At 38.5% G+C, this 10156-nt stretch overlaps 1 long non-coding RNA gene across 1 annotated transcript; it reads right to left on the reverse strand.

Annotated features, from left to right (window-relative positions):
* Positions 1-899: 899 nt before the first annotated feature.
* On the reverse strand, positions 900-4506 carry LOC148188843 (uncharacterized). The gene is made up of 3 exons (XR_015777121.1): positions 4313-4506; positions 1640-1730; positions 900-1193 (listed from the first exon to the last, which is right to left on the reverse strand). It is a non-coding gene; the product is annotated as an uncharacterized LOC148188843 (long non-coding RNA).
* Positions 4507-10156: the final 5650 nt, after the last annotated feature.

The following is a 10156-nucleotide window of genomic DNA, read 5'->3' on the forward strand; positions in this document are numbered from 1 at the left end:
GAATCCTCTGCAATTAAAGGTGAGCCAGTTCGTTTAACAAGTCCTTTTTACAGGAGGTCTTTAATGCGATGCCATTAGGCTCTCTGCACATTGTAAATACTGAATGTCCCGCTCGGCTGCTTTACTGTTGTAAACTGGGGTTTCATCGTCCTTTGAAAGATGTCTTCTCCATCCTCTCTCCTACAAGAAAGGCTGCCTTCACCCTCATGACCTACACTGTCTCCTCACGTCTTTGGCTTTTTTTCTTGAACCTCCTGGAGCTTTGAAACCACATTTCTTTCCTTTGTTTTTTGTTATACTCCAAATGCAGAAGGATAATCTGTACTTGAGTCTGTGTATCACAGGCACTCTGATTTTTCACAGCTATTAAGGAGAGACTCAAAATAGTAGTTTTAAAGGCAAATGGGTGATTCTTCAACTATAATGATAATTGTGTCCCTGTCACAACTGACCAAAATCAAAGACATGTCTCATTTTTGGGATTATATATTTTATCTGGCCTGGGAACGCTTTGGGATTCCCCAGGATGAGATCATAAAGGTTGCAGGGAAAGGGGGCATCTGGAATACTTTGCTCAGCCTACTCTAAAAGTGGTAGTATTTGATGACTTTGTATGAGAACGGTCTGTTCTTCCATGAAATTCAAAATATAAATTTAGGAACTTTTTCTGGAGGACATATAGCTCCAAAGAAGAATATGTTTATTGGCTGTCATTTTTAAAGAGCTCATTTTTCCTCTAAAAGTACAAATATTGAGAGAAACAACATTTTATGTTGTGTATTTTTGTATTTATATAAGGCTAACACTGAAAAAGACAATATAACATTTCCAAAACACTTATTTTTTTTACCAGCTGCTATGGAGAAACATACAGGATGTTATGCCACTCAGTACTGAAAGGGAAAGGTAGGACCCAATTGCAAACACACAGACGGACGATGGACAATTAACAGAGTTTTAATGATAATGTGAATGGCGAGGTAGGGAGTGCCGTTGGGGAATGGGAGTCAGGGAGCATGAAGGCAGAGGAAGCAGGTGAGAGCAGGTGAGGCTGGAGGGGCTGATGGTGGAGGTGAGGCGAGGAGAAGCGTGAGCAGAGAGCGGGGGTTTGTCCGAGGTGTTGAGGGTGGCGAGAGGCTTGGCTGAGGCGAGGGGCTGGGCGGCGAGGTGCTGGAGCTTGGCAAAGGAAGGCACTGGAGAGAGCACAAAGAGCACTGAGTGAGCACAAAAAATCTGAGTTAAAAAAAAAGCATGAAACACAAGAGACATAGCTCAGAGAAAACGGCCAATCTACCACTGGTGAGGTGGGAACCATCTGGCACCGGTGAAGAGTGAAGCTGGAGCTTATATGCTGCAGAGGAGGTGATCAAAGATGAGGCTCAGGTGAGGAAGTGTGCACAGAGCCTCAGCACCCGGACGCCACGCCCAGCCCCCGCAACACAGGAGGACACACAGAGAAACCCCCAAGCATACACCCAAGACAAACCCACAAGCACTACACAAAACCACAAGGCACCACACAGGAAAAGCCAGTGTCAATTTACTGGAAATATTGTATCAATACACTTCTCGAATTAAGCATTTAATTCTCTGAAAGTTTACAGATCAAAGTGGACCATAGTTGCAGAATGCACCTCACTTTATTTTAAGTTGCTGTTTCCCTCAGGAAGTTTAAGAGGCAGACGGTATCTGTTGCCAATGATTTGTCTTCATTGGAGCAGACAGACATCCTGTAAATAAGTAGAAATGTTATCATAATCATAGCAGGAGACTCTGAGTTTTAGGAAAAGCTCAAAGCCAACATGTCAAAGTCTCTGTGATAACTTTCTGACAGCTGGTGTACCAGCAGTTCCTTTGCATCCCACCTGCTATGGAGTGACGCCAAGTCAAAGATCAGATTTCCTCTGTGCCCCGGCACTTCCAAGAGAGAATGAGATTCAATTAAAGCTTAATATCGGCCCATTGAGGAACTCCTAGCAGGTGTACACGGCAGATGAGTGCTTGAGCTGGTTAGTGTCACCTATCACACACTCTCACAGACACCAGGTCAGTGGTGTAATGGATTTTAAAATCAAAGTTTGCTTGTGCAAAGTAAATAGCTTCTGAAATTAAAAATAAATTGACAATCTGTTCTGATATAAAAATGAAAAAAAGACATGCTCCGGAGAGATCGTCACGCCTCTTTGGGTAACACTTGAACCAAAGCCAGTCGTAGACAAAGTTGAACATTTCTGACAGTTAACTGTGTTTCTGGGAGTTGTTCAGTGTCACGAAGATCTTATCTTCTTCTCTTTTTTAAATGCAACAATAGAAGACAGTGACAGATTATGAGTGAACGCTTGGCTGCATATTCAGCCCCGATGGAGAAACTTTAAATGTCAGTTTGGATCAGCACCTTTGTGCCCTTTTTGTTGAGTGGCAACAAGACACACTGCGGGGCAATGTGTTGATACGGTTTTTAAATTTTGTGTCTCGACCAACAAAGATTTAACAGATAAAGGTGTATCAGATTTATTTACAATGTGAAGAACAGCTGATAGAGGGAATTAGACTATTTTTCCTGCTAATATAGTCTGTTAGAACTCACACCATTGAATGTGTCTGGCCTCAGAGCTTTGCTCAAAGATAGTCCAAAAACACCTCCCTAATACTTAAAAATAATGGATGTAGCCTCTGTGACATCACCAAATGGTATTTGGATTGCCATTTTGGATCTTTGTCACACAGGCTATGGTTAAAAAAAAAGTTTAAAAACACGACTCCCAAAAAAAGCCAGTGCAGTTGCAGGTTTGCTGGATTTGTGAGTCATGGATGTATTAAGATAACTGGATACAGCGTTGACGGCAGGACCCCGTTCATTCCAATGAAATTTGCTCAGTGGGCATGAAGCCAGAAACATTCCACTGACGTCTATAAATTTACCTAGATGATCAGCTCTAGTCCATAGAGCAGGTGCACCAAGAGCTGGCTACTTCCAGTTTAGCACTTTTGCAAACTTCAGTAGGGAAATAAGATTTAATTGTGTTGCTCTTCTAGACTTCAAAATGTTATCTGACTTAATGGATGAAATCGTGACGGTGAAAAGTGTCAAAAAAAAAATGTATCCACTGATTTTACTGAGACTAGACCACAATTTAAGTCAATGGGAGAAGGTGTTTTTGGCCCAGGGCCTTGGAAGGTGTAATTCCACTGTTTGGCCACTACAAAAATTGGCTTCAAAGCCAAACTGCTGACTCACAAAGACACCTAAAACATCATAGGAGAGAGTAGTTCAGACTGAGAACATGTTAGAGAGACGTTAGACGGGCAACCAAATGCAGAACGAGACTCCTTTAGGCCATCAAAGCAACACTTAGACATATTTTATACTTTAGCATATTTTATTTATTATGAACTGAAAACACACTGAAATGGTGACAGCTGCGCCTATTCTCTGTGTATTCGAGCTTACACCAAAGTTACATCATCTAAACAACATTGTTGCCATGGTAGCAACTTGTCAACAGACAGCACTTGCCTGTCCCTTAGAGCAGTTATGCCTTTATTGTGCATAACTTTGAGTCTTAAACATATTTTAGCATGTGAGTTATAAAAAATTCACCCCCCTACAGTTGTCATGAATGGGAAATTATAGAGATCAAAACCATTTTTTGTACCAGGCTGAAAATGTGTTTATTTCTGCTTTAAAGGTGAACATTTTAACATGGGGGTCTGTGGAGATTGACTTGATTTTGGAACCAGCCTTAAGTTGCCTTTAGGGAAACTGCAGTTTTTGGCACTTAAGTGTTGGCTTCATTTTTCAGCTCCAGAGGCTGCCGCTTGGGGTTCATACTTTATATTTCAGCCTGCTGTTAACACATTTTTTCCAAAACAGCTTTAGAAAATATACATAAAAAAGACAAAGAATCTCAGGAAACCTTGAGGGTTAAAGGAAGCAGCACTATCGGCAAAAGTTTCTGCAAAAAAAAAAATGCGGCATTGATTAAATATTCATGAAACAGGCAAACCATGCCAAGAAGTTTAGCAAAACAAGTTAAAACTGAAGGAGAGAGAAAAAAAAGATGAAAGCTGCAGTCTCACTGCAAGCTGCCACCTCCTCTTACAGAGAACCTGTTTTTAATCAGGTAATGTCACTGACATCAACTCTTTGTAAAAGACCAGAGCACAGCACAGACGAAGGGGAGCAAACAAAGCCATAACGTTTAAAATCAGCCAGTAAATGAGACATTCAAGATTTTAATATCCTCTGTAATTAATTCATTTTATAAGGTGCACAGTGGTGAAAAGCAGTCTGTCGAAGTTTAGGATTTACCTGAGGGGGTTCTAGAGTTAAACAGGCCTGAGATCTGGTCTGGTGAGCAGCGGTTTTCAATTAGACAGAAGATATACTGAGACTGGAGACCTGCGTACATAATGCGGTATTTCTCTCTTGTGTTGAAACAAAATGCACAATGATGAACTGCATCAAACTGTGCAAAACAAGCAATGTGACATTAAAACATGCTTCCACAGTCAAGACACACTGGTCTCATACATGAGACTGGCATTTTATCATCTCAGCCTCACCTGGAATATACCAACTGCTCAGGTGAGCACATTTTGAGCTAAAGACTAGATACAAAGAAAACGAAAGGATTAATTAATAAATATAGTAAAAAAGTTAGTACTGAAATCACAGTTGACCTGTAAGCACACATGCAAACCCATACATGCAAATGCATTAACAGAATTTCATTCACTGCAACATAGTTTCACCCCTCCTTTCACAACTTGAGTCCAATAAGTCACTGCTCCTCATGATGCAAACCTGTTTTCAATATCACTGATTGAGCTCATGATCCACAGCTGCTTCACACACACACACACACACACACACACACACACACACACACACACACACACACACACACACAGGAAAGAAAAGGAATGAGGCAGCCTTGGCATTACCAAATTATGTTGCATGTTATGTCCTTCCAAAATAAAGTCTTGATAGCATTTTATGATTAGTTGTTTTGTCAGCAGCATCAGAATTCAGCACAAGAATTATTTTAAAAAAATGTTTGCTGAGCCACTAAAAGATTATTATGGTTACATTGTCAAGTACAAGGTGGGATTGTGATAATGGTTAATTTTAACAAACTTAATGACAGTAGGTGTCAGTGTAGTAGCAGAGCGGTTTCATATTGGCGGGTTTTAAAAGGGCAAAAACACTTCATACATGGTGAAATTAGTCTTTTTTTTAACCACAATATTTCTATAAAAAAAACAATGGAAATGTTAAACTTGCTCGTATCATATCAACATTTTATCCAACAGGTGTTGTTCCTGCCGCCACAGTGCCACGAAAAGCAAAAGGCGATTTTTTTCTATCAAGAGTTATCTGCATTTTCTGACAGAACAGTGGCACAAAAGCGTTCTTTTTTGTTTGTTTTTTACAGAGACATGGCTGCATTTCCTGCCAAGGTAACAGCATGAAAAATTGTTTGTTTTTTTTACCGACATTGTGTTTGCTGCCAGAATAGTGGCATAAAAAACAGTTGTTTTTTTGCTTAGACATTTCTGCTTTCCTGCAGTAATAGTGGCACAAAAGCTGTTGTATTTTTTATTGGAACGTTGCTGCATTATCAGCCAGAATAGTGGGACGAAGTGGATGTTTTTATTGAGATGTTGTTGGTATTTTAAGCCAAAACATGATCTTTTCCTAACCCTAACCAAGTGTTTTTGTGCTACCACATTAACCATAGCATCATTAAAATGTAACTGTATCTCCTGAATAATAATGTGCAAACATATTTTATCTGTGGTTTGCAGAAACATACAATGCCATCTTTTCTCTGACAATTAATATTCAAGCCTGCAGAGCCTCAAGATCCCAAAACACTCAATAATTACACACACCTTTGAACGCTTCTGTGTCTGGCAGAATCGAAACACTCACAGATTATGTTTTTTTTCTCTTTTTGCAACACAAACAATCCAGACAGCCATTGTTTGTATAAACAGCTAAAACATTAAACATTTCCCTTCGGATACCATGCTGGAAAAATCCTCCTTTTTCCAAAATCTCACTCCTTTTCATTGATTCCAACTGCGAAAACACAATGAACCTGAGCTGAAACCACACAGGAAGATCAGCGAGGGCTAATTCTGCTTCTGTATTGGACAACTACATTAACCATAATCCCCTCCGGCGCGCCAGAGGTGAATCCAACACACGGCTGCTATTGAGGAGGAATTAGGCTTCCCGTCGAGGGTTTACAGCCTGATGTCGTGAGGGGACAGGAAGTTGTTGGTGTATTTTGAAAGAGGTGCAGAGGAAGGTGGAAGATATTAGTCAGATGTTAGAAGTGAAATGATTCATGAATGAAAAATGTGACTTAGCACCTCCGTGAAATGAAAACTTTACGAGATGTTTTCTTAATGCCCAAATTGTGAACTCATTCAGCCGATATACATTTAGGCACGCTCATGCAGATTCTTGAGGAGTTTAAGATGAACATGGAAAGTTATGCTTGGAAGCACAATGTCAGCTTAATATTCGAAAAAGGTACTTTGAAGAATATTTAAAGACGGGGAAGATTTCAGAAAAGGTTTAAACAGTAAGAGAAAACTTAGGAGCTGTTTTTGCTTAGATCTGAGAGATGTCAGCGGATTTTTTCATCTCAATCCCTCAAGACTTTGTTCTTAAAAATTAACGTATGTATATCTGCAGCTAATTAGTTAGCTATTAGTCTCAAATACACAAACATCCTTCAGAAAATTAGATCATTATCTCACATAAAGTAATACGATAAAGAACAATGATTGTATGATATTTGGATTTTACAGCTTTGTATTTTACGCACCACAGGTGGCAGCTGAACGCTGTATTTTAGCTTGAAGCAGGCATCTGTTTCCTCACTCGAACTGAGTCAGTTTAGACGGCAAAAAGATAATTCATCTGCTGGTGATTCATCATTATGTCTCCGTTAACAACCGAAGTATTTATGTAATGCTGTGATTGTGACACGTTCAATACAAGCAAGCTTTTATAATTTGTTCTTGATGCCTCACTATGTTGTTCAGTAACTGGGACATCTTGCCTATATTTAACTTTATTTTGTTTTGTTACAAATGGGTTCATCTGCTGAATCCTTGCCAGATGCTTTTTGTACAAAAGGCGCCCGGTCTCCAAAAATTAATGTAGAGACGCAATCTATATGGATCTGATGTGAAGGTTGGCATATCAAAGCACATAATTATACTGATTTACTCGTATATTTGTAATACATATTAAGATAAACAGTGAAGTTAGTTATTTAATTAAAGTCTCTATGAGATTAAAATACTGGCAATATAAAATACTAGAGCCTTATAAAACAAAAAATTGACTGGAACAGCTAACGGTACACAAACACAAGAGTAAAACAGAATTCACCAATGACACCACAAATCTGCAAGGTTTTTTGACCAAAAATACTTTTCTCCATAGACTTACAATTTTAAAGAGATATCTGATAACTTTGAAAGTCTAGAGGAGCTGCTCAATTAAGTAATTTAATCCTCATTCACATTGGAGAAGTGTTAAACGGGAGGTTAGTCGCTTGGTTGCTGCAAGGGGAAATTTTTTTGGCTCTATGCCCTGCTGAGTAACTTTAATCATATACTCAGTTCTCTTCATACATCTATGTTTTACACATCCAGCAGACCTGAAACAGCATTAGCATTTATTTAGAGTCATTTTTGAGCTCTGTTTTCACCATAGACTGTAAAAGTGAAGCCAAAACATGGCAATTGTTCCCCGGTCGCTGGCTGCAGGATAGATCATAAACCCCGGCTCCTCCATATCAGTGGATCGATAGTTCTTCTTTTTCGGATAAGTTTGGTTTTACATACTTGATGTAACAAAAAACCCTGTTTGTAATTATTGACAGCTTTGTGTGTCAATTACTGTTCAATCAATGACGCTGCTTGCGATTGGTTGTTTGGCAGGAATTTTGGCTTCATTTTTGCACAGTGGTAGGAAGAGGAGACGCATTGTCAACTGTATGTATACTCATTGGTCTGTCCCAGCACCAGCTAGTTGCTTATTTGTTTGTTTAGCAAATAATGCAATGGTCAATTGTGAAAACTGCGTTAACCAGTTAAATAATAATAATAAAAACCTTCATAGAGTTGCAGAGTCAAACCAACATGCATCCATACTGCCAGCAACATGATTTAGACAATATTTATTGAGTATTTAGACACATTTATTAAGTGTCAATGTCAAAAATATTGATTCATTTAAAAGAATATATTATTCTTGATCTTGTATTTTTGCAACAAATCTTGGTATATTTATAAAATTCAAAACACAGATGATTATTTTTATTCTTATTCTTTTTCCTTTTGTCATCTTCCTCAATTCTTGTCTTCATTTATGTCCCACACTTTACCTGCCTACTCTGTTGACCAACAGAGACTTTGAATTTATTTATTGTCAGCTTTGGGTTTTACACAGAGAGAGCAATAGTGGTCAAAATATCAAGAGTTGAGTGAGAGGTTTTGTTTTGGAGACATTACGGCTGCATAGTGTTCTAGTATACTGAGGTTACTGTCAGTGGGGAAATTGATATCTTCACTTCTTCGTGATGGATTTCTCTCTGGATTGCTGTTGAGTGCTGGAACAAAATGTTTAGACAAGAAAAAATGAATCTTTGTCTTTAAGAAAGTGAAATCCTCTGTCAAACTCTGCAGTTGATGCTCTGGAAATGAGCAATGAGCTGCTTCATTAATTGTTTTGTCATTAAAATTCTTTGAAAAGAGTTGTTAGATTTCGCTTTGTTCCACTCTAAATGGCTACATACACCAGCCTTCATGCCAAAAATACTGTTTTTAATTGAATAGCGGTGTATCAGTCATGGCACACATGCTCAGTGCCCGGCCAATTGTGCAGCTGCTGACAAAGCTCCACAATGAGTCGGATGAGGGGAAACCCATCGCTGCTCGATAACATCGGCCTGCAGAAAAGCCTCATTGTCGGCTCCAACAAAAAGGCCGCATTGATTTGTGGTAGCAACCACACAAAGCCCAGTCCGCCCCGACTTCCACTGCGCTCAACGAACAACTTTATCTCCCGGTGAGAGCGAAAGCTGATTAAACATTTTCACCTGCGGCTCAGCCCTCTTCCCCTCAAAAAAAAGGAAAAAAAAGTCTCATCTCAGCAGACAAGAGGGTAATTGAAGTTTCACCTTAGTTTCTTCCACAGTGCAGTTTCACAGAATAATATACTGCAGGATGGAAGGTCACTGTCCCCGACTGCTTGCGTTTCCACTTTTTTTGTCCAGTGTTGACATCCGATAATAATGATGATGGCGTGATGAAGATTATTATGTGTTGCTTTGTCCAACTCCTCGAGGAGAAGTCTTGTTAAAGTGTGAACGCTTTCTCGTCAGAAGAGACAAAAGGTTTTTCTGAGAGACATTTGTTCATATCAGATTGATCTACGTTACATTTAACTCCGTTTATGCAGGTGGTGGGCATATCCGGAGGATATTTGTCCCTGACAAAATGACCAACTCATCATTAAACTCTATTTATATAAGTGGTAGGCCATTATGAAACATATTTGTACCTATCACAATCACCAGTGCTGCATTATTTTAAGACACCATTAAAAATGCACTTAAATATACTTTAGCACATCGTTTATTACTGATGCTTTACTTCCAAAAACTGCACTTTTCTCTATTTTAAGCTCACTTCTAGTACACTTATATGACAGATGTATTTATAATCACAGTAAAATGTGTTTTTAAAAAAAACATTACAAGAATGTAAAATATGTATTCTATTTTTTGTCCTGTTTTTTGTCATTTTATTGAACTGTCTTTCATTGCCTTGATATGTATGTGTTGTGATTAAATAAATAAAAACATAAATAGATACATACAAATGGTTAAACAATCATTTCAAGAACAATTTATTTGAATTTGTTAAGTGTTTCAAGTGCACTTATATTTTAATCAAAACATACTTCCCGTAGAAACAAATTTGGATTTAAATTTATTTTTAAAAAACACAAAGTTAGTAATAAAATGCATACTGAGACATATTTAAGTGCCTCTTAATGGTGTCTCAAATAGTACAGTCAAGTGCATTTTCCTATGTCTTTATTAGCATGAATGACATATCA

The sequence above is a fragment of the Plectropomus leopardus genome, chromosome 8 (assembly GCF_026936395.1).
Source record: "Plectropomus leopardus strain MGB_pleo_1.0 chromosome 8, ASM2693639v1, whole genome shotgun sequence".
In the NCBI taxonomy this organism is placed as follows: Eukaryota; Metazoa; Chordata; class Actinopteri; order Perciformes; family Serranidae; genus Plectropomus; species Plectropomus leopardus.